Source organism: Cygnus olor, chromosome 6 (genome assembly GCF_009769625.2).
Source record: "Cygnus olor isolate bCygOlo1 chromosome 6, bCygOlo1.pri.v2, whole genome shotgun sequence".
In the NCBI taxonomy this organism is placed as follows: Eukaryota; Metazoa; Chordata; class Aves; order Anseriformes; family Anatidae; genus Cygnus; species Cygnus olor.
The window spans coordinates 32,993,238-33,018,108 of NC_049174.1; the positions used below are offsets into that span (position 1 = coordinate 32,993,238).

General features: G+C 41.4%; 1 protein-coding gene across 3 annotated transcripts in view; it reads right to left on the reverse strand.

The window, feature by feature from the left end:
* NCKAP5 (NCK associated protein 5) overlaps window positions 1–24,871 on the reverse strand; it is a 436,628-nt gene that overhangs the window by 381,661 nt on the left and 30,096 nt on the right. The window contains exon 1 of one of the 3 annotated variants that reach the window (XM_040560985.1): window positions 13,633–13,781. The exons of the other annotated variants lie outside the window; for them this stretch is intronic. The gene's annotated coding sequence lies outside the window, so the exon portion shown is untranslated. Of the gene's footprint in view, window positions 1–13,632; window positions 13,782–24,871 lie in introns of those variants that run through there. 3 annotated transcript variants of the gene reach the window in all.

A 24,871-nucleotide genomic window follows, 5' to 3' on the forward strand; every position in this document is an offset into this window, starting at 1 on the left:
TGTTAATGTGCCATTTGTAACTGCCAAAAGGACGATCCAAGACACCGCCACATCAAGGGACTTCCTTTTGAATATTATTTTCCAGGTCTGTAGCCCCCACTGGCTCTGACATTTACTTGTTAGATAAGAGAATACGAGTGAGTACCAAGAGGACAATAATCTTTTGAAGTTAAGGGAAAATGAGACCTACTGGATAAGGAGCATCGCTGCGAGGATATTTTCATCACAGCAAGGGTATTTAGACCAGCAGGTTTACACAGGCAACAGGTGTTTTTGCAAGCCCAGGTGACTAATAATTCTGGAAATTAAAAACATGTCACTCTGTATGACTGCCAAAAGAGATATTTCATCACGTCATTTCGTCTGGGCAGAATGAAGCAATACAATTCGTATTTAAAAGCACGTTTCCCCAGTATTTCTCTAGGTTCTGTACAGCCACCAAGATAAATGTGTGTGTATGTATGCGTACACATTACAGATAGGTTCAAATGAATAAATATAAATAAAAGGGCATCAACAGCACAATGCACTTGGTTGGAGTGGGATCCTAACATAACACGAGTCAAAAGGTCTAAAAAGTTTCAGTGATTTGAAGTTTTCACTGCTCTCTCTGATAAAAGACTTCCTTCAGTGAAAAAAGAGAAAGGTTTTAATTATCTGCGGAAATGTATCATTTGATGGCTTTTCTTTGGTTGTTTGTCTTCAGGTAATTGCATGTTAAACAAGCCCAAACCTGAGGATTTTGCAGTTTTTCTATTTAGAAGTAAATGGAAACTGCAACTGGAAAAAAAAAAAAAAAAAAGTGCTTAATTCTTCACCAGTGTGGAGTAAAACTTCAAATATATTAACGTAATTAGCATACAGGAGGAAAAGTATTTCAGTGAGAGTTAGGATATCTTAGTCTCTACAAGGATATGGGCCGAAGTGACTTAAGGTTTCCTGGATAGGAAGAATAAAAGCTAAATACTATTTTAAAAAACATTAATTTTTCCAGTGATTTACTTTATCATTAGAGTACGGATCTGATAGAAACCTCACAAAAATAGAAACTACTTTCTAAGTTACTGTGTCCTTTTCCTAAAACATTTACTCTCTTCACATGAAAAACATATTAAAATCTGCTGCCATGCTCGGGAAGGATTCTGACCTAGCCACCGTCCCTCCGTGTCATAAGAGTCATCCATATGGCACTCCTTCCATGCAGAAAATTATGTCAGAAATTACAAAGGAGCCCTACTAAAGATGATTTTCATTTCATATATTAATTGCCCAGGAACAGCAAGGTAAAAAGAACGTGTTGTACCAGTGGGAATTTAAGGAGCACCACTGAGCAAGCTGCATGTACGGTAACAGTTCACACAAGCACTCCGACCTCCCTGACACTACAGAGCCTTTCCCAATTTCCACAAGTTTCCAAGAAGCAGCACATGGAGTCATCTCAGTCCACCTGATGATATTCACCTCAGTGACATCTCACTGAGGGGATAGCTCACTGGGATTTGCGCACCTGAAACTGCCCCCGGGAGGCTTGCGAAAACCCTCAGCCCAACGTACCTTCAGGACCCAGAGGAGTAATTCCACTCCAAGCGCTGCCTAACGAAGGGCTGCTGCTGCCAGTGGGAAGGTGCTTGGGTGCCAGAGGGATGCGATTCAGCTCAGCCCCCTGGGGCCAGGTATGGCCTAAAAGCCACTCACACGAATGAAACACCCCAGTGAGGTTATTTAAAATCAAGGCCTGGTTTAAAGAAAAAGGCAAATTCTTTGGGGGGCAACATTATTAAACTAACAGAAAAACAAAAACTGTGGCAAATGTGCGCACAGATGAGAATCAAGCAAAACTTTTATTCAACAAAACAAAAAACTTGAAGTAACATTCATCCTCCAATACCTTTGAAATCAGTCATGCCTTCAGCTAAAAAAACTGTCCTTGCGAGCTGTGATGATACTGATAATATCTCTAGCTGTAGGGAGTATTAGGTATTTGGAAAAACAGAGTCAGGCTAAATCTGGTCTGCTTGTCATTGCCTGAGCTGCAGATGTGAAGCGGACGTGGCAGAGCAGAGGGTGCTGTCACCACACTCCCAGACCCTCCCACAGTACTTTAATGATGCCCCCGCAGATAGTGCAAGCTGTGGGCATTTCCTCCCCCCCCCTTAATTTTTTTTTTTTTTTTAATCTTCTCTAACCCTGGAGAGTCCCCCAGGCTATACAACATAGTACTTTTCCAGGCCAACAGCTTATTTCACTGTGCCCCTGAACACAATTAAACTTCAAACTTGAGTTGATTGAAGGGGGATGATGCTTAGCGTCTCCGTGATAAAAATGAAGGTGGTTAAACACATCAGCAAGTGATTAATTTTTCAAATGAAATGAGCACCATCAGAAAATAGTAGAATGCAACAGACAACGGAGAAACCAAACAGGTAGGCACAATCTTTAATTTAATATGATAATTTACACTGTTCTGGTCACCTTCAGCAATCATTACTGCATGCAGTAAGGGCAATGTAAACCATAACTGGAGTGTGAAGAAAAGACGCCAAGGAATCAGATTGAAAAACAAAAAAGGAAGTGGAATTTCAGCCAGACTGACACGCACAAGCATTTTCTTGAGCGATACATGGCTAGAGTGAGAGAGAGGCTGAGCTGTCATTGATTTCCTTTCAATTATACAAGCAAAGCCAAGAGGGCACAGCATTATTCGTTATACCACCATCCTCCCGGTGGACTGTATGCAAATAGGGACTAGCACAGCAAAGTTGGATTGTCTCTGAAAGAGCACTTTCAGCAGATGCACACACAGTGGTTACGTGCGCTTCACCCAAAGGGTGACCGTGGAAGTGCCAATTCCAACCCCAAAGCCACCTGCCTTGCCACCAGCAGACCCCTCAGCTCTGTGTCACCCAGCCCAACACATTTCACAGAGCAGGCCACGTTGCAGGTCCCACCTCTCCCTCTTTCCACCTGACCAGGCTCTATACAACGGGGTGACCGCAGGACGGCAGCAGAACCCATAGCAGCCATCTCCCCATGCTGCGTGGAAGCCACCACGGCCGTGGCTAACCACGGTCCCCCCGCCACGAGATGCGCAGAGCCCAAGAGCTCACCATTCGAGCAGGAGGCAGTGGGCCTGGCTGCGGTCTCATGGCCGGCAAAGGGTGCAGCAGCATGGGGAGGCTTTGCTGAGACTTGGATCCTCGCTCTGTGAGAAAAGAAATTCCCAAGACGCTGTATTTGCAAAGCATGAAAGTGCTGTTGGCCACATCCACTGCAATCTCATCGATCTGAACAAGAAATACTTGTAACTATCCAAGGCTGTCAATAATTTGAGAACAAGTTTTGCTTAGTTGAATCTCCGCAGCTGACGCCTCTGCCATTAAAGTCTCCTGTGCTTCATGCACAGAGCTCTACAGATTTATTTCATATCCATGCTATGTTGCTCATATAAAGTTGTCATTCGAAATTATTTTAAGCATAATATTCACAAAATTAATTCAATAAGAAAGCTTACTGCTGAGGGATTCCAATTTTGACTGCTGAAATCACTTGGTCCAATCGTTTATGGTAGTAAATAAATGTTATGAAACCTCATGGAGAAACTATTATCTAAATTACTGAACAAAAACAAAAAAAGCATTTTTTATGTTCCAGGAATGCATTTCTGGCAGAGAAAATAACATTCATATACAATGTCTTTTTATAGATTAGTCAGGGGAAAAAATGACTGCATTGATGTACTGCAAACTGTAAGGATTTTTTCTTTCCTGAGGAATTAGAAGTGACATCAGTTTTCATAATATCCAAGAAGAATAGAATAGACTTTGTTGAAAGAATTCCAGCTTTTTTATTCTGCTAAGTTATGTTACTGAGACAAAAATTCCCATTGTTTATTGTTTGGCCACTTGTGGATGTGGTATACAAAAAGGAAAAGTGTTTCAAGCTCTAAAATATTTTTTTCTCAATAATTATTTTATTGTTTTCTCTCGAGCCAGGCAGCAAAATGACCCTACTGAGATCTATGACAGCATTTGCCAGGGGATTCAAGCCTCCACCTCCAGTGCACAGAATAAAATTGTCCGTGCGGCCGCGGCAGGGCGTTCTCAGAACAGTTATTCCTGCATCGGGTGGGTTCAAACAATCCTCAGCAACAGCCAAAAGCTTTGCTCAAAAAAAGGAAGCAGTAAGTACCGGGGTTCTGCAGAGGAAAACAGTCTATGAGATCTTCCCAAACTGCTAAGCAAAAGGCAAAGTGTAGTGGGGGTAAAAAAAAGTGTCCATGTGGTAGGATTTTAGAGTGAAGTTCTAAGGAAATGCACTTGTTCTCTTCTTCATCACTGTACAACAGGCAGAGCTTTGGACTATACCAGTGACTGTCTCTGATCCATCAAACAACTGTTTTTTCCCAAATACACCTGACTATGTACGGGATGTGTTGTCTATCCTAGAACAAGACTCTTTATGAAATGTTTCTTTCCCCATAGAAAGTGGAAGGATGAGCTTTTACTCCACCAGTTAAAATTTTCCTATAAATGGTTCATTATGCCATACTTTCATTAGCAAGGAAATCAACAGATTGACCATGCTGCTGACTCCGACTTCAACAGTTCAGGAACTTTTTTTGTCCATCTCGATGGGAAAAGGATAAAAATCGCACGTGTCGAGTTGGTGAGCTACTGCCACTTGTCACAAGTTACCAGAGTCATCCAGGTCCACATCAGAAAAGCCTCTTACACAACTTGACTCAAGTCCTCTGGCAAAAGTAGACAGCACCCATTTATGCCAGTTATAATTTGTCCTCTATTTCTTTACTGCATCCCAATATTCCATTCAAGATTATTTCCTTTTTTTTTCCCCATTCACAAAACTTTGTTTGCAGAATCAATTTTAGTATGGCATACTTTCCCTCAGAATGAGTGACCCCCAAAGGTTTGTTGTGTCCATTATGTGTAGTCTCAGCATGTCTTGGCATCTCTGTTCTGCAAAAGACATACGTAGTGGGGTACAGTGACTGTCCCATATGCCAAAAGCACGAGCTCTCAAACTGGTTTTGGTTCAGGGCTAAATGGAGAGATCAGGCCAAACGTCTGGCTTTGCACAGCTGTCCTTTCAGGTTTCTGGTGGTCTTCTGCTTGTGGCACAATCCTGTTCTCACAAAAGTCAGCAGAAGGATCCTTACTATTGTCCTCTAAAATTAAAAACTCTACCAATGAACACAGTCCCCCTCCAGAAGTCATTTTAGGCCTTTAAGACCAAATGCATAACCTAAGTACCCACTGTGGAGTAGCTGAGGATTTCACAGCAGAATGCACTATGCAGCTGCGTGCCTAGTGAGCAGTGTCACACAAAATGAATTTTTCTTCCCTTTCCTGCATTAAAAGGAACACTTGACAAGAGACAAACTACGCTGTTGACTCAAACTGCAGCAGACATTCCACAAGCCACTGCTTTATGTGAGGCAGAGACCAGCAGCTCTGTACAATCATCATTCATTTCGGGAAGTTCTTCTGCAAAGCCAAGATTATAACAGTTCAAAGAAAATAACTTTGCAACTGTCAAAAGGCAAGAACACGCTCATCTTTTGAAGAAGTCCTATAACAATGACTGTCATTGCGAGGAGCAAAATTATTTAAGAGCTTCATAGTCAGAGAAGGGGTGATGTTGTGGTTGTTAAAGCAGAAGCGCTTAACCAAGATGATTTGGGACTTTTTTGTTTGTTTTAAACTTTGCCACTGTCACCTGGGGGACTTTGGGCCAACCCCTTGTCCATCTTCATTTCTGCCCCACTCTACACCTCTCTTGCTTTGAGGTAGCCTTTTTTTTCCCCCCACTCAGTTGATTCTGGCTGTTAAGATCTGGGTGCCAGCAGCAGGACAGCAGTGGCAGGGTGAAGCTGGAGTGACGGGAATGCCCTGGGGAGTAAGGCACTGCCAACCTGGAGCACCACCTCCAGCATTCCTGTGCTGTCCTGCACCTGGTGCACGAAGCTGGATCCCGTCAGTATTAAAGTCCAAACGAAGCTGCATCTGTATTCCAAAGTCTTAAATCTTACTGAAGAATACGTTGTTCTCCAACAACACCTGAATTGGTCAGTAAAGCATATTCCTGGGTGACGCCAATTGTCACAGGTTCCAGTTGTGCACTGAGATTCAGCAAGTAAGTTCAGTGCAGCAATGACAATAAACCCCACCTTAAGATCAATTCCAGTGATCTGGGGCAAAGATAAAGTATTTCCTAATGTAAGGTGGACTTCAGCTGGAAAGTAGTAAATGGTGATTTGAGATGCATGTTTGCTCAGCTCTCTTTTCCCTTACCCCTATCCTCCTCAGACAGTCCCCCACACACACACCTTTTTTGTTGTTGTTGTTGTTTTCCTCCTGTGCATGAAGGAAATAGCTTTGTAGGAATAAAAAAATAAACAACAAATCACAAAAAAACTCCACTTCGGTGTCCTGTCACATAGATAGCCTGCTGCTTTGCAGAAAGATCAATGCTTTTACTATTCAAGAAGATGTGTCTTTGCTTACAGTACCACTTGTGTGAAACGCTTAGTAATCAATGAAAAAAACACGTTATCAATGGATCCTCCATGGCAGAGGAAAGGTTAGCTCAGAAGAAGAGATGGAAGGCAATCTCAAAGAGCTAATACCAAATATATACTCTGTGCTGGAGAAACTGTAGCATATGCCTCCCAGTGCTAGGAAGAATCTTGCCAGAGGTACCCACACCTTGAACAACAAAGCCATGACATTCTGGGGAAAGCCTCCATACTTCTCCCCTCTAGGAACCTTCAAATGCACAAAAAAAAAATCCATTTACTGATACTTAGCTTCAAAATTACTGTTTCAGCAACCCCTGACAGCCTCCTGAGGTGACCAAGTACAGTACAGGTGGAGCTGCTTTCTGTTCTCATAAAGCTCCATCGTCAAGAGCTAGACAATAAAATATTCTTCCAGTCTTTACTCTCACTAGTGATGAACTGTTTGCAGCACGTGCTTCATGCCAGGCAATCACAAAGCACTTTAAAATACCTCATTTTGCAGAACAGCTGTAATCACACATCCCACCTGCACAAAGAGCCATGCACGCCGAGGCCAAGCAGGGATTGCAGTGCCTGATCACCGCCCCTGATGCCTGTGTGCCCAGGCCAGCCTTCAGACCTCTCCCTGAGTACCTGTCCTGCAAAAGGGAGCAGGGCGACATTACCCTCTGCAGGGTTTTGTGAGAGATGAAATTTCACACCTGGGTATTCCCTGCAACACGTATTTCTAAGTTACAAGAGCGTATAACAACTCACATCACAAAAACCTGCATCACATTATTGAAAATAAGGAGTTAGCAACAAAAACGGCAAAAAAAAAATTCTGCTGTGTTTCTCCACAGGAGTGTCAAGAAAGTATAAAATAATTTTAAAAGCTAACCCGCACTAATAGGCATAATAATACTTGTTCCTTGGACATTGCAATGTCAGAGCATGCTGCTCAAGTTGCGTTGCTCTGAAAGTGAACATAGCTCCAGGAATACATTCTGTTCCCCATTACAACAGCCTCCTATACACAATCCTTTGCAGTGGGTCAGTTTCTTTCTTAGCTGTACACAGCCTTTCTAGACTGAAAAAAAGAGAAAGACTCTAAATACAGGTGTTACTTTGATAGTGTCCCCACATATATCCCCTACAGGCACAGAGGAGATGGAAAGAAAAGAGTAGGAACTACACAGCTACTGTTATTTTCTCTGGAAGGGTGACTTGGAAAGAATAATGAATTGGCTTTTCCTTTAGGACTAGCCACAAAAAGCCAGTGTGGGTGAAAGGCTGGAAAATAGAAGCAAATTACTTCTCTTCCAACAAATTAAGGAAATAAAGGCAGTTCCTTCCTTGGAGCAGTTGCATTTATACAAATCGGTGTCTAGAGACACAGCCTAACCCTACAGGAACAAAGCTCTGCGTAATGAGCCCAACTGCCTGAGAAATTCTCCTGGGCTGATGCGACAAAGACAACATTCATGTGGGCTGCTGCAGAAGTAGTCTCATAAAAATTACCCTCAATTCCTGTTTAGTCTCTCCTACCACAGAAGAAAGGAAGGGGAGAACTCCTTTGGACTCCTTTTGACTTTGGACAGGAAAAAATGACTTTGGTCCTGTAGGCAGGATGCATGTTTGAAGGAACAATTTCATTAAGGCCCAGGATCCAGTTTGTGCAGCACAGCTACACACACTGATCACCGAGGCCTTAAAACCTCATTTAACTGGGATGCCCTCATTTATCAGCTTTAATTACTGCTACAAGACTAAAGTTCCAGGCTACTGCATTGAACTGTGCAACTCTGGGTAACTAAAATACTGTTTGCATTAGAATAGTTTTCTGGAGAGGAAAGGATGATCAGCAACTTAATTGTATGCGGGATGATTTCATTGCTTTGGTGAGAAGCCGGGGAATTGCCTCTTCTGCCACCGAAGTACATAAGCAGCTTTGAGAAGGTCTGTCTTCTCAGGTTATCCATAGGATCTCAGGCAAATAGTGTGAGATTTGAAATAATCACTTACTTTAAAGACTATAGATTAAGAGTTAGATTCATCACCGGGGTGAAGTTCTGCAGAGAGAAGGCTACCAGAGCTCTTACAATGTCCGGATTTTAAAGGACAACCTGAACCAGCCTTGACAATCCCATGATTTGGGTAATTAAAGGATAGCTCTACGTTTTGTCATGAGTATTGATCACTCTTCACCCTTATGACATAAAACTGTATCAGGAAGAACTTTACATAAGAACTAGCTCCACAAAAAATAACAACAAGTACTCACACAGTAAGTCCCACTAAGAGATTTCCTGCAGCACGTTCTGATTTGCCCTGCTTGCCTTTTACTATTTCTTACTGGAAATCAATCCTACCAAAGACGTAGTTCTTGTTATACACGTATCTGGTATACATGACTCTTTCCTTTAAGCTTTCCAATAACCATGTCAGAGAGTTTAACAATTTATGTTAGCTTAGTATTTCTTCTCTTCCTTTACACGTTGCACAACCTCTGTGTTTGGAAATAATTACCCATCCTTCCAACAGCTTGCCCCCAACTTTGCTATGTGGGATCCTAAGTAAATAGGAACCAAACCAATGACTGACCAAACAAAATAAGAAAATTATTTTTAAGAATCCCACAGAACCAGAAATCCCGGAACTGAAGCCCCAGTAGAAATTTTTTTGCAACAGCAAGCATGCCTGAAATGAACAGAAATCCATGTTTTTGCTTTAAGACACCCCTAGAAAGGGATATGAAATGTTTTAATTATCCTTTACAAGTAAACTACTAGTATGAGATGAATGAGAAAAGAATGGATCACCACACTGAGGACCAGAACCCACTGTCTGACGAAACTGAAGAAACATGAGTGCTACTCTAGTTTCTTCCAGCAGTTTCTCTATAAGCACACAGGTGCAGTAGTTGTGCTTGCTTTCAATTTTCACTTCACAGGTCCCAAGGTTATGAGGAAACTCTCAGGCACAGCTTTGGTGTAAATGAAAAAAACTACTTTGTAATTGCCGTTGAATTCTCACTTTTAATCTAGAAAACAAGCAACATCCTTTTGGCCCTTTTTTTGAAAAAAGATATCCCATTCCAAATTGTTCATACTCTAAACATGACTCTCAACTCCCTCTTGAGACTTGAAAGTTATGAGATCTCTCCACCCCTGTGCTGCACATTGCTGCTGAGATATTTATCTGGTTAAGTTTGATCAACAGAGGACACGTACTGATCCAGAGATTTGCATGGAACATGACCCAAGCCAGCCCATGCAATTACTTTTTATGGTTCAGTGGAAAATATCAACAAAACTGGCCCTACCAGAGCTTTTCAGGTCTCTGGAACAGTCATGGAAATTTAACCTTCACCATGCTTATTAGGACAGGCTGTCCTCATGGCTAACAATTACTCCTAAGTTATTCTTACTGCACTCAGGTTCCGGTAAGGGTAAAATGAAGAATTCTTTTACTAAATGCAAAGTACAAGCAATGCTATTCCACAGCTAACAAAAATGAACTCAAAAATCAAATACAGAGGTACTTATTTCTCCTTTATCTTTCTGACGCTGCACAATCCAGGTAACGGCCTGCCAGATATTCAGCTGAAGATCCATTTTATACAGAAACAGTTTTGTTCTTGCACTGACTGCATTTATGGAAGAGGATCTAGACTTAAGGCTCTCATTTCCCTTTCCTCTCTACCACTCTTTGAAAGAGCCACACTCACATTTTCAACCCTGTCTCTCCTTCTTCCCCCAGGATTTCCTAATTTCTAACTGGCTTGGGAATAGGGTTTGATCCTCTACTGGCACCAGTTCTGCCATCAGCATGATGAGATGTGATTATCACATGCTCAGCGTGGAGTCAGCTCAAGAGAGTTCGAGCACCTGCAAAGCCCCAAAGAGACCCGTAGGCCACTGCCTGCGGAGGCAAAATGGAAGCCAAGCCCAGCTCACTGGGCGCAGTGTGCTACTGCCTTGCGTTTGGGGAGGGACATGGTGGTATACAGTCACACTGGAGGGATAATGAGTATTAGAAGAAACTATGAAAGGTGCACCAAGCTGTCTTCTCACAGTCCCCCATTATCAACAGCCTCTTCTTGGCTGTACGCCACCAGACTGTGGACCTCAGGACCAGATCCAATGACCATGGCAGAAGACAGTTGTGGCACAGAGAGAAGCATGTGCCATGCAGTGCCCGTCACAGAAACCAACCACCAAAATTTTCAAGGCTGACACAGAGCAACAGTTCCCCTTAGGCCAACGCCTTCATCACTTGTACATCATCTCCTGCACATCCTACATGAGTCCTCATCAAGGATATGAAGGCAGACCCAATGTAAGAGGCATCTATTCACAGAACTACAGGAAAATACCACGCGCACAGAAGTCATCTCCCCCTCTGCCAGGTAAAAGGCCTTTTGCTACTAGCTAGAGTTCAGGCTGCATGAGACTCATCTTCATCCACTAATTAGCTTTCCCTCTGCTGCCGTTCCACGTACTCTGAGGTTGGGGACAGGTTCTGTCCTCTGGAGTTCTCTAGAGCATCAGCAACATGACAAGGGAATGAATAGTAAATCCTAAGTAAAATGAATAGATGCTTTAATGCAGAAACCAAAGAGCACTTTGATTTTCAGGAAAGCAGCAGAATAGCCATTCTCTAGTCCTGTGGACAGTATAATCATTATGGACTCCTTACAAGCCTTTTAATAAAGAAGGGTATATGTTCAGATACCCAAAGATTTCAGAGTTCGACCTGCCAGAGACACGAAGTAGTAGTGGCTATAGCCGTACCAGAATCACTAAGTAATACTGCCCAGGGGAATACTGCAGGAAAGTTCTCATCTGTTTGCCATTATAAATTATGCCGACCCTTCAGTTGGACTCATGTAATTTTCCCTGTGGAGTCACACCAGAGCCATACAACTTTTCAGCAAGTCATTCTGGGGGAAAAGCCCAATAGAAATCTGCCCGTGTTTTGGCAGAATTTAAGGACTAATATACAAGGGGAGAAAAAAAAAAGCAAGCTTTACAAAGGATATTTAACCTTGGGGAGGCCTAAAAAGCTTTTTAGCATTCCCAAACTATTTCCTTAACACCTGTGTAAGAGCACACTGTAGTTTGGAAAGTTTCACATGTAGCTCCACCTAAGCTCCAGAGACCAGGCAGCAGCGTGCCCGTAGGTCAGCAAGCTCCCTGGAGAGATGCTTGCTCCATGTTTAATTGTGCAAAGGAGGCTCTGATGTGCAAACAGCTGAAGCCCAGTCAAATGCTGGTATGAGAAGAAGGAAATACAGAAGTACTAATATGTCCTCTTCACCTGTTTGCATACTTTCTAAGCACCTCTCGTTTTCCTTGAGGTAAACGGTGTATTAGCTGAATCACTGGACTTAGGAGATACATCCATCATTGTGTACAGGAAAAGTACACGAAATGCAAAATGTCATTATGCAGGAGGACGTAGATTCATCTTTTGATTTATCCTGAGTCAGCCAAGCCGGTTTAAGATGGAGACTTAATTTGAAACAAGTTTCACCATTGCTGGTCCTGAATGCCCATCAAAAAGGCTAACAGCCCACTTTTTGGTGAGTCTTTACTCATGTATTGGCTTCCTCATCTCCCACCTCATGTTTAGAAAGGAGTCATTTGGTATTCTGTAACAAAAAAATACTCATATAGCCCTGTTCACCAGCAGATCCCCCAAAACACCCTAAAACATACCGTTTATTGAAAGTCAGATAGCATACAAAAATAACTACTGTCAGTGTTAACTCGTTATTGCAGCCATAGCTGGTTTGCTCTAGCCCATTTCTTTAAGATCAGCTAACTTCTTCACACTCCCTTCTGTACTCCTACCGCCTTTGGGCTTGGATCAGATCTTTAATGCTATAATAGACCAGGTGCTGCTAAAACTTACATGCATGATTCATGTCACTTACGTCAAAAATCAACAATTTGATATTTATTTTATCCTATGTATTTCATATACATACATAGTTTACATAATACAAAACTGGGGTCAATGCTTATTTAATTGCAATAAGTAACAGTGACTGGTGATGAGTAGGACTTACCCAAACAAAATAGTTCCTACTCTATCAAAAGATTTCCCTTTGTGAATACTTGCAGTTTAAAAAGGGTATTTTAACAAGAAAATCAACCCCTCAATTTAGAGATTTTTAAATGTTTATTCTCTTGAATTTTATTGTTTTAACTACATTAATTTTCATAGTATAAGTGTACTCATATTTAAGTTTCTTAAGTGTTTTTAAAATTTTATAATTTGACATTTATTTTGGCAATAAGCTTATTTTTTATGAGCCTCCCTTTGGCACACTCTCCGTGCTACTCACATATCAGCAATTAACAAGGCACTTTTAAATGAACCCCTACTGCTGCAATATGATCTGTCACCATGAAATTTGCCGGAAACTTTACTCACAGTTAAATAAATGAAGCCATGACTGACTGACCATTATATACTGGAATAGGAAGGAATTAGGAATTTCATATGATTTTGTACGAATTTCATATGATAAGACATAACAATAGGTAGGAACAAATACTTGTTAGTTCTGGAAGACGTTCTCTGAATTCTTTATTATTTCCTGATGTAACTAAAAAAAAGAGAGACAACATAGGAAAAAAAAATTCATTCCCCTAATTTCAACTGCTTTTTGAATACCAAATGTGTAAAGAGAGTATTCTCTGACACAATCTTAGATAGAAAAAAAACACTCTGAACCATTTATAATAATCATTTCATTTGCATTTTAAAAATCAGCACAATGATCTGTAAAACAGCAAAAGTAAACTTTACACAGGCACATTACAAGCAGCAAATTTTGAAGGCTCACTTCTAACCTAGCAGGGCAGCATGACCATTCAAACCTAGACGTGCATTTGTTTGCGCACCTATCGCACACGGTATCATCAGTGACTGCATACAGCTACTTCTGGTAAGGTCTTTCACCTCTTTACATTGTCGCTTCCTCCCAAAACACGAGGTTAAATCAAAAGCATTAATGGCTTCTTTCAGAGCTACCAACTGTAAACCTCCTTCAGAGCAACATTTAAAACATTAAACAAAAAAAAAAATCTCTCCTTACTTACAAGGCAAAGCAGAAAAGGAAGGTCATTCATGACACCCCATTCACTATTTTCTGTTTCTTTCTGTAAATATTACAGTGCTACTGAAAAAAATATCAAGTCTGAGGTTCTCAGATCTTCCTTCAGAGTTTTTATCATTCGTTTCCCAAGAAGGGGTTTAACAAATACCACAGTGTTCTGTCAATATTTGTATGCAGCACCACACAGGGCAAGCTGCCAAACTTGCATGGTTTAAAGAGCCAAGGGTGGAAAACTGACACCCTAACAAACACACTCCCTGCTTTGTCCCAGTTAAGGTGGTGCTAAAAGTGTCATCTTTGCTGCCAGACTGCGGTTGAGGACAGCTTTGTTCGACTGCCGTGCTTCTGCAGAAATGCAGCATTTAATAATCGCGTTCACCAAACTTCAGGGATTTGTTTCATGTCCAAACGGTTCTTAGGCAATTACGAGCCTTTTGCTTTCCACCAGCTGCACTTTAAATGTATTTTAATTGGCTGGAATTTCGAAGGAATCCATTTGGCAGTCATTTACATTTGAAGCACGCCCCTAGCAGCTGAAACAGGCCCCAGAAGCAGCCCGATTACTTCATCAAAAGAAACTGTTTGAATACCGTTGACTCCTACATAACTACACTGAACTCCATTATATAGGTGTGGTGATGCAATTAATAATTCCTCGCTACATTTTTGCTTATCCTGGGAGCACAAAGCCTTACGAACTGGGAAATTGAGAGTGGTCTGCAGACTTACGGAGCTCAGCGTTAGTTTTCCAACATCGCCGTGCTTCCAGAGAGAGGCCTTTCTTTTGCATTTTCTCTATCTGATCTGAGCTACTACGTGGAAATAACAATAGTATTATTGTTTCTATACTTGCAACACATCAAGAATGTTACCAGTTGGATTTCTGTATATAAAATTATTTTAAAAACTAATGTGCTAGTTATTCGAGGATCAAAGTATAAAGCAAATTTAGTCCATTACATTAGGGAAAAATGAGCCATTACTTTCTCTTTATTTTTGGGCTCCTAATGTGCACTGCAAGCCAACTTTGCAGGGCCTTAGTTTAATGCAGTGAGTTCATCCTGCTCTGCAGTTTGTAGTGCAGAGGTTTAAGAGCTGACAGCATTAGGGAGAGCTACCAACAGCTGCTCAGAGAAAAGAATGAGAAGACATTAATGAAAGAACCACAAGAATTCACACTGCAAAACGCAATATTTAGGCTGAATGTAGCAACATTAAGAAGTCAGATTTAAAAACAGAGAGACATTCCAAGCGATGCTGATTGAACGCGTGGTATCTGAAAAACCCAGAGCTCTGCAGCCCATGAAAGCTCGTGTGAAATTGTAACTGCTTGAGAGTTCACTTATCATCAGTGTGCCACGGAGGATGAAGGCGCAAAAGAAAAGGGATTATTCTCTAGCTGAAGTACAATGAGAACTGTTTTTTACATTTAAAAGGTGAATAGTTCTTGAAGTGAAGTTATGACAATACTTGCCGCCTACAGAGAAAAGCAGCATTTCAAGTGCATTGTATGAAAAGGAGAAGGATTAATGCCACAGAGAGAGACCATTATACTGCAGAAGGATTGCATATTTTAATAATTTGACTCCATCCAGCTCTGGAAATTTCCATAGTTAACTGGCTTGTGCTCCTAAGAAGTACAAACCCTCAACGTACTAAGGTCTTGAGGGAACTTACTGGAAGTACCACTTGGGAGGAAGAAAAAAAAAAAAAAAAGACATGAAGAAGCAGCCAAAGCAGATAAGTGATGAGAAGCCCAAAGATTTGTTAGCTTTTAACTACTTCGTGGTACTTCACTGAGAGAGGGTCAAGCAGCCATCCAGAGTCTGTCCGCATTCTTACGGTAGGTAACCCAGCGTATCACAATCGCTTCATGTATTTTATCCTCAAATATATTCATGACATACAGAAATATTCTTGTCTACCCACTTTTGAAGACACGATACCTCTGACCAAGCTAGGACATGAACCCAGCACCTCAATGCCTTCCTTCTTTCCTTACGCATCTATAGTTGTCCCATGCAGACACACTTGCAGCTACAGCACAGGTTAGAGCTGACCCAGGTGAACAGCTGGAAAGCACTAGGAAGCATTGTAGATCTTTGAAAGCCAAAGGGAACAGAAGTGGAGGCTTAAATCCAGACTTTCCATCCTCATCCAAGTGGAAACAGATGATTATAGAGCACCAGTCACCTTTATCTCATCTGTAGCCTACCAAAACTGATGACAAAACTCCCAGCAAGTTCAAAAGGTGATATGGGTGAAAGAAAGAGAATTGCAGTGACCTCAGCCATTAACGAAGATCATTTCCTAGATCATTTCCAGCAATTACAACTCACCATATTTCAATCCTTAACCACATTACCTATACAACTTCATGTATTTATTTAAAAAATAAAAGCCTTCCTGATAAATCTGCTATAGTGCAAGTATCTGAGAACGTATCAGCACAAACCACGTGGTGGAGGAGGAGGAGGTCTAGGCGGGATGGCTAAGGGCAGCACGCAGGACAGCCTGCCCCGTCCCGCTGCCTCTGCCGAGCCCTGATCTTCAGAGAAAGGTCGGAGCTCTATTCATGCTGTCGCTCTGGGAATCCCATGCGTTGTCATGGGCTGCGTGATGACAGCCATGAAGCCTTGATGTGGCACTGATTGTTATAGGACACTGAAGACAATTGGCCATTATTTAGCTTCAATATCTATCTTTGCTATTATTTAAATCGGAGACACTGGCCAGTGTTTCCAAAGAAACAGTGCTGGTGTGATTTTCAAAAGAAGGAGACTGATTTATTTTCAAGACTCATGTGGGATTCAAGTCACAGTCACAATAAGCCTCAGAAAAGCTGTACACTAAACTGATTTTCTGGTAACAGTTACACAAGAAAACCCATGCATTGACAAAAACTTAAGCATCTGAAACATTTACTATTAAGACAGTTAATAGCCCTTAACACAGTGAAAAGGAAAAGCATTACTTTGAAATTTCAGAAACTATTAAAAAAAAGGACATTGAGAGAAATATGGCTGCTATCAAAGGGAAGATAATCAATCCTTCAAAAGCAGGGACATCAAGCAGTAAAGAATACTTCCACCATGCCTAATGGCAATTCTCTGCTGCCTTCCTGCTCTAACTGCTGTTGGCATTCAGCTGGACGAGAGGAAAAAAACATTACAGTACTACACACAAGCACGAATGAACTATGGCGAAGGAGAAACCCCATAGTGAATGAAAAGCTGATTTTCCCTTATGCAAATGCTACGCATCAATGAAATGGTTTCCAGTCAAACAGAACCATCTTGAGGAAATATCTAAAGGCTATTAGTGTAACTGATACCTGGTTAAAAACGAAGGAGGTGAGGCAGATGAGAATGCAAGCATGGAGGATTTATTAAAACACCAGCAGAGTCCTAGCGAAACACATGACAAAATACAAGAAGAAAGATGTCTCTGAAAAGGACATTAAAAAGAATATGGCCTCTGACCAGCATGCTAGAAACCAGGAGGTAGAACCATTAAAATAAGGGTTATTACAGACTTTTAAAAATTAGGTGAGAATACCAACCAGTCAGATATTTCTCCTGAATCCAGAGACTGCTCACCTGAAATGCTGTGAAGGCAAGTAATTAGATGATCAGACTCTCCCTGGCCCTAACTGAGGTGGATAGGCAAAAGGAAAGCAGAGGACAAATCACAGCCCTTGTGCTCACAACAATAGACCATACCTTCTGTACATTTCTTATCACTTTCTGCCTGCCCATCTTCCTTCTGCACACTTCAAGGTTTCCAGACCTGGGCAGGCAAGAACAGGGTAACAGCAGACTTAATCTCCACTGGCCTACAATATTCTCCTAAGCATCGCCACAAAGGTTGTCGTAGCACACCCACAACTCCACCATGCTGTGGGGTATGGGGAAGGATGCATATTTATGAAAATACACTTCCTTCTGTGACCTATTTAAATCTGGTTCTGCATCCCTTGCTCATGACGAAATTATTATGCTCCACTATGCCACTCCTGCTGCATTGCACTACTGACTAATGTTGATATATCCCTATTGGAAGCCCCCTAGGGGCTGAACAAAAGCAAGATGGCCAATTATTAACATCTTATGCTTCTGAATAGTAAAGTCAAGGCTTTGTAAACAAAAGAATGCACAGAAAAGATACCTGATTTTTTTATTATTATTATTTTGGATGGCCGAACAGGTGAGAAAGACAGTCTCCTTCCTTGTGCACCTTGACTTCTTGACAGCAACAGCAAAGGGAGCTGGGGATGTCAGAAAGCAGCCCCATCCTTCACAGTAGGCAGCCCTGAGAAGTGTTTCCATGTTGTCAGCCTCCTGGGATTTCAAATGTCATCTGTCTGTACCAACTTGGAAGGAAAAAAAAATCTCTGATACTGGAACACAGGGCATGCTGCTGAAATACCAAGAGCTGAGATGACAGGCAACCTTTGACAGACCAATTCCCTAAAGCTAAGATACATGTGTTGTTGGTCCATTATCTGCTACACACACTCCTGTGACTTGCTATTTGCTGCATTTCTGCATTCTTCAAAGTAGGCCCAAAGAGTGTTAATGTGGAAAAGATTTCTCAAAAAATAACAAATTGTGTTCAAGACCAAATTCATACTCTTACCAAATATGGCTAGGCACAAAGTCATATTACTTAGCATTAACATCAGTTTGGAAGTTTAATGTATATTAAAACCCATGCACTCCTTAGCATCACTTCTTAATTTTTCCCTTCAAAATATCATACCCACAAACTCATATTGTTATTACTTTGGTGTTCCCTTTTATCACTTGAAAATGAAAAAGATATTTTAAACATCAGCTAGTATTCAGAAATGCTGCAATCATATGCCCTGCAAATTGCTGCTACCAGATAAAGTAATCTGCTCCTAAAGAGAAGCATACGACCAAGCAGGGTGGATATGGCAAAACTTCAGACCACCCATTTGCAAGGGCATGGTCTGAAAGTTCACGTTTTCAAGGCAGAAGACAGGCGTGTGCAGAAGACAGTAAAGGTTGTGGGAGAATGCAGTTGACTACAAACAGGTCTGGACAACATAACTGACTGCAGGGCAAAAGTAAACAGGCGTGGAGCAAAAACAATCCAAATTATGCATCTTGTGTGGATGCACATTCACCTCCAGGGTAGTCAGTCTGCTGCCCTGGAGAGATGCGTCATCTTCAGGTGAACAATATTTCCTTTGGTGCGTTAAGGCAAATGCCATTTTCAGTTGTTCCATGCTGGTTTACCTTACAACCAAGCAGAGTCACATGCCAAACTGTGACAACTTGAAAAAGAAATAGAAAAAACATACATAGAGAAAAAAGAATTGCTGTGTCACACCCCATTGTAGATATTTAAAAATATTTACAACATCATCTGCTATTCTAATAGGTCATCTCACTGGGGATTAAATTAAGAATCAAGAGTGCTTACAGATAGAGAAGTCAGGGGAGACAAGTCCACGGCTGCTCTTTCTTATTACCTCTGTTAGCTTAAATTTCTATTAAGCAAACAGGTAAAGGAAGACCAATGGATACTCAGCATAGGAGACTATAGACACCCAGAAAAGCTTAACGTTTTGTTTACACATTCCTATCAAAGCCTTGGTCATAAGGACTCACAGCTTGTAATAAAATAATGCCTGGAAAGTTATTTCAAGGAAAGCATTTTCAATAAATATAAGAAGCTATGACATTTGCACTAGCTTTGTTACAGTAAGACAACCTGCAAAGATTTTATTATTAAAATATTAATTGAAACAGCACAGAACAATAACGCACGGTGTTACCAGTGAAAGTGGTCAAACACAGAGTTTTATGAGTAGCGCTGTGGCCCAGGGTACCAGCCATACTAGCAGATTATCGGTGCCTGCATGGAGTCCCACTGGCGCTGGGGAAGTTATTTCAGCAGAAAGTACCATATCACACTTTAATCACTCAGGTTTTCAACACTACTTAGCAATTACCATAACAATGCATATATTAAGAATTTTATTTCACATATTCTTTTAATAATGGTACTTGGAACTCTATACAGTATCAGAGAATTCAGCATCTAAACCTTCCCAGAAGGCAGGCAAAAAGCAAATGTCATACTTTCATAATGCATTTAGGTACTGCATAGATAGGACGTAATTAAAGCAAGATTTAATTAAAGCTTTTCTTCTCCAGAGACGGACAGGTAAAACATCACTTACTGTATTCCTGAGTACAAAAGAGTCTAAAATTGTCTCTCCTGTTACACAATTGTAGTCTCTGTGCAGCAAAAGAGGAAAAACAGTAACAGTCGGGAGTAAGTTTTGCTTCCACCTGTACCCTTCTCAGCCTGGACTAGTTTATAATACCTTGAAACAAAATAGTCAGGATTTGTTCTGCTTAGGATAGAAAACTTGGCCTTTGTAGCATGCTGCTGAAAGATTGTATGGGTGATCCCTTCTGCTCACTCTAAACTGAAAAATTGAAACTGAATTGAAAACTGAAACACCATGAAAAATTAAGCAGGGTGGAACTAGCCACTTGAAAGTGTGTCCTTGGGCAAGTTACTTAACTTTCTCGGTTAGCAATGGGGTTTCTTTACAGCGGTACTCACCACTCACTATCTGCAGGCATAGAAAGTACATCCACAAAGGGAGCATCACTTGTTGGCACCACATTACTGAGCACTATATAAACTTAGTGTTGGCTGCTTTGTGTTTGGAGAGAGATCTCCCAGATGGTGGCTGGCCACAGTATCCAGTATGGTGCATGGGGAGAGATTTAGAAAAAAAAAAACAGCAGCATGTGCTGAAGTCAAGCGCATGTTAAACCTCAGTCCCTCTTGTACTTCAAGCACCTTTTCAGAGCTGGACAGAAATCTTTCCGCCCATTTCTATTCTAACCTGTGGGTCCCTCTCTAAAAGGAACTGAGCAATAGAAGTTCTCTGGCAAAACTTATACCTAAGGATACCATAGGAAGGAAGCTACTACTTTGTGTTCCTAAATAGCAGCTAGAGGTAAAACGTGTCGAGGAAAGCTGCCACCAGACTGTTTTCAGCACCAGCAGTGAGCCAGCAACAGACATTTACCTAAACAGCATGACTCCTACTGTAGAGACCCTCTGATGAGCCACATCAGGCACGAGTCCCTCCTAACAGCTAATTTTTTTTGCCATGGTATTATACACAGGAAGGCTGGGCTGCACTAATGCTGGGAGCTGCTTAATTTATGTCTTCTTTTGGGCTGCCGTAGAATTACTTCCTTGGACTAAGGAAAGGCCTACAACAAGGGGTGGGGAGAACTCCTTTTGAAAGTCAGCCTACTTGCATTAAAATGTTAACCTAAATAGCAAAGTTGGAGGCTTGGCTGCTAAGGTCTGAATAGGTGTAACAGGCATTGCATGAAGGTGGGTGAGTGGGCCTCTGCAGTGGGGACTTGTGTGTGGCCACTGACTTCAGTCTGAGGGTGACGCAGAGGCAAAGCATGGATTGGAAAGACAGAGCTGGGCCAGGAAGAGGCATGCGAAAGAAAGGGGGACAAAGAGTTACAGCATGACTAGTAAAAAAGTCCATGTTTTCTAGGGTCATAAAAATAAAGCAAGACAGTTCTGTATATTAGCTGTAAGATCTTCCAATTACCTCACTCTTCCTCCAAAAGCAAATAAAGCTCTGACCATATCATTCTCTGCTGAGTTCATTCATCCTCCACCAAGTAACTCTGTGGGTGAATTCTGAACAAACAGAACTGTAGGATAGGGGTATTTACGATTACTCAAGTGGACATGAGCACATATAAACAATCAAACCAGAATTAAAGCATTTTGGTCAATGAACCAGCAGAGACAGAAAGAAAGGTAATAGAGTTGACAAAGAAGAACAAGAGAATAAAACAGCCAGTCTGGGAAGAGGTAGCAAGTTCAGCATTTCAGTTTCCCAGATCTGATATTCACTTTTAAGGATTTTTTCCCCCCTCCCCACATCACACCTAAGATTTCTGAGGCCTTAAGGTGCTATAGTATGGGCAGCTGAATCTTCTGTCCTGTTTCCATTTCCAAGACAACAACAAACATTCACCAGATCAAAGGAGATTTGTGCCAGGACATTTTTTCCCCAGTGAACTAGAATTTTTCTCCTTGACCACACAGCCCACAGACAACTTCTCACAAATGCATTTTAAGTTCAAAATATTTCAATGGGTTACTTAAAACATCTTCTGATGACAGAGCACTGTTAATCATATTCCATAGTGCAGGACCAAGAAAGGACAGCTGGATGTCTGCAAGAACAAATGTGAATTCTGTTTGTAGTTGGAGTTTCCAGAGCCTCAGTAGTGATGCTCTGAATTAATGCATCCTCTAGCTACCCAGACCTGTACCACGTATTTTGAGATCACATTATCCCTTCTCCAGTTGCAACAGAGATTCAAACACAGTATGTTTCTACAAATGATTGCTTACGCCAGCTTTCCACTCCAGGAATCCTATTCAAGGGTCTTGTGTTGATACACACCAAAGTAAATAAGGCCCTGGGTATTTTGACAATAGAACAGCACTTAACTTCTAAACATATTGCCCAGCTGTAGTCTTGTTAAATCTAAATAAACTGCATGTCTGAAGCAATTTTCTTCCTTGCACGATAAGCCTAGTTTGCTTTTGTTCTGATCCCTAAATAGACCTCTCCCATTTGTATTTAGCCAAATATTTTGCTGTAAAACTTTAACAAGGGGGATGATGATTCACCTGAATTATAGCTATACATCTGCAGCAACTGTTTGTAAGGATGCTTGGATGCCCAACACACCCATGAGATGGCTTGCAAAATAATCCACAGGAATGTACATGAGAAAAAACAGCCATAAACACACCAAGATGAAGGTCTGACTGGGATTTAGTCAGTTAAGACAAATATTTTTGCACTAAGCAATTAGAGTCACAATTAGGAGGTGTTCTCTTTACTATGTAGTATGTGCATATGGTTCAAATAAAAGAAATTGTTAGCGCTTTGGTCAGTAAGCGCATTCTTAAAAATTGCGAGCAGAAGGGGTGGATAAAGAGCCCCAGACCAGGTTGGCCTTGGATCATGCATGAAGATTGATTGAGCCAGAGCAGTTGCAATAACAAGCATTTCAATCATGCCCTAGGCTTCCCTAGGAAAGCGCTTTTAAAAGGCAACAATAGAGACACTACTGCTGATACAGGAAAACTACAGTGTGTGTATCATCTGGATCTCCCAGATGCTAGGCTGTGCACCCGTGATGGATTGACTTGTCTACACGACGGCAGCACGTGGGGAGTGTTTCATTGTTCTTTTCTTCTGCAGCTATTCTTTGGACTGACTCTTCACAGCAACGGGGCACTGGGCTGCATGGGGCCTCAATGGCATAACATTACTTTTCCTCAGCTACCATCGCTAACTATATTCTGGTCGGTACTCTTCAATAAAAAGTACAAGTTCAGCTTTTGATTGTGCAGCAAGCAGTTGGAAACGCAGACCCAGACTTTAAGCCTTAATAACCCTAGCACACAGAACATATTTCATGTTCTATTTTTATGCTACTTCCATGCTGTAATTAAAAGGAAAGATTACCACCTCTCTCTTCCCAATTAAAAAACTCCAGATGGAAGTAGATTGGGCGTGGCAGATAGCAATCCAAAAAGAAAGACAATCAAGTGATACAAAGAGGGAATTTATCTTATTTCCCTAAAAATTGTTGATAAAACTAAGGAGTTACGTTAAGAAAAACAGCAATACTGTCTGCAGCACCAATGCAGTAGTCTGCAGCTGCACAGTGGGAATTTACAGGGATTCAGTAACCCTTTTACATGAAAAGGGACTTCTTCCATCCCATGTGAGGAATGAATAGAATAGGATACGTTCATTTGGCCCATGATCAGAGAAAACCCAGGACTACAAATCACTGTACAAATGACACCACAGCTTTGCAGCTCAGGCGCTATATTGGTCTTTGAGGAATTCCAGGTAGTCCAAATTGTTCCTAATGTGCTGGGGGACGGATTCTGTCATTCTGTCCCTGGTATCTGATGGCAGGACACATGGGAATGGGACACAGCTGTGCCAGGGGACATTCAGACTGGACACGAGGAAAAGTTTCTTTACCATGAGGGTTGGCAGGCACTGGCACGGGCTTCCTAGCGAGGTGGTTGATGCCCCAAGCCTGTCAGTGGTCAATTTTTGTAGGTCTGTCCCAACTGCACTATTCTATTCTAATCTGCCATGGAGTTCCTGGAATAATACCTATTTATTCCAACTGTGCAAGAAGAAAACACGAGACATTTGTTGGTGTTGTGTCATAGATGAAAAAGATACCAAAAAGCTGACCAAGCCATAGAACAGTAAAGCTGATTTGGGAGGGGAGAGAGGATGAAAAAGTAATGTTTTATGGGAAAAGATCTGGGAACACTGGAATACTGTCTTGCCAAGAAACAGTCTGATGGACTCTGGGCTGAGTGGTGATTAGACCTTTGTTAGACAAACAAGAGGGAAGACAGACTCCTTGGAGCTGCATGATAAAGAGTCCTGCTCCATCAGCATCTCGCAGTGCAGAAAGGAGAGTCTCAGAGCTGCTGCTTATTTAAAGATAGATCTGCTAATCTGTGGTTTAATAATTATAAGCAAAGAGCATACAATTTGTTAAGTTTCAGGCCAAGTTTAGTCATATTTCCCCAGCACAGCAAATCCACCTACCCCTCTGGCAAGAAAATGAAAGATGTAAGAATCAAGAATAAACATGTACTACTGGAGGACACACAGTGCATTTTTAAGCTCAGACGCTTAGAAGCTTTCACTATAAAGCAGTTAATGATAGGCCAAAACCCCAAAGCTTTTTTATTCACCTTAACCATCTGTCAGCTTCAATTGCAGATACAATAGGATCCTGATTTAAGTTTCATAGATAAACCCAGCAAAACATCCAAAATTTAGATCATCCCCATGAACTTGTAAGCAGTAAGTACCTTACAAGCAGCACCACGGTGCTTCTCAGGGGATGTTTTTCTTCTGTTTTACAAGTGGCAAAAACATCACTTTTATATTTTTGTGTTTGGAAAATTCAGTTGTGTCCCCAACCCTCTGAACCTGACCCAAGTCAAAGACCTTCAAATAACTGCGGCAAACTGGGACAGAAGTTCTGGTGCATGTCTGGTCGATGTAAAGCAGTACCAAACAAACAGAGAAGTACCACTAGGGATCATTCCAGAAAGCAGACCGGTGT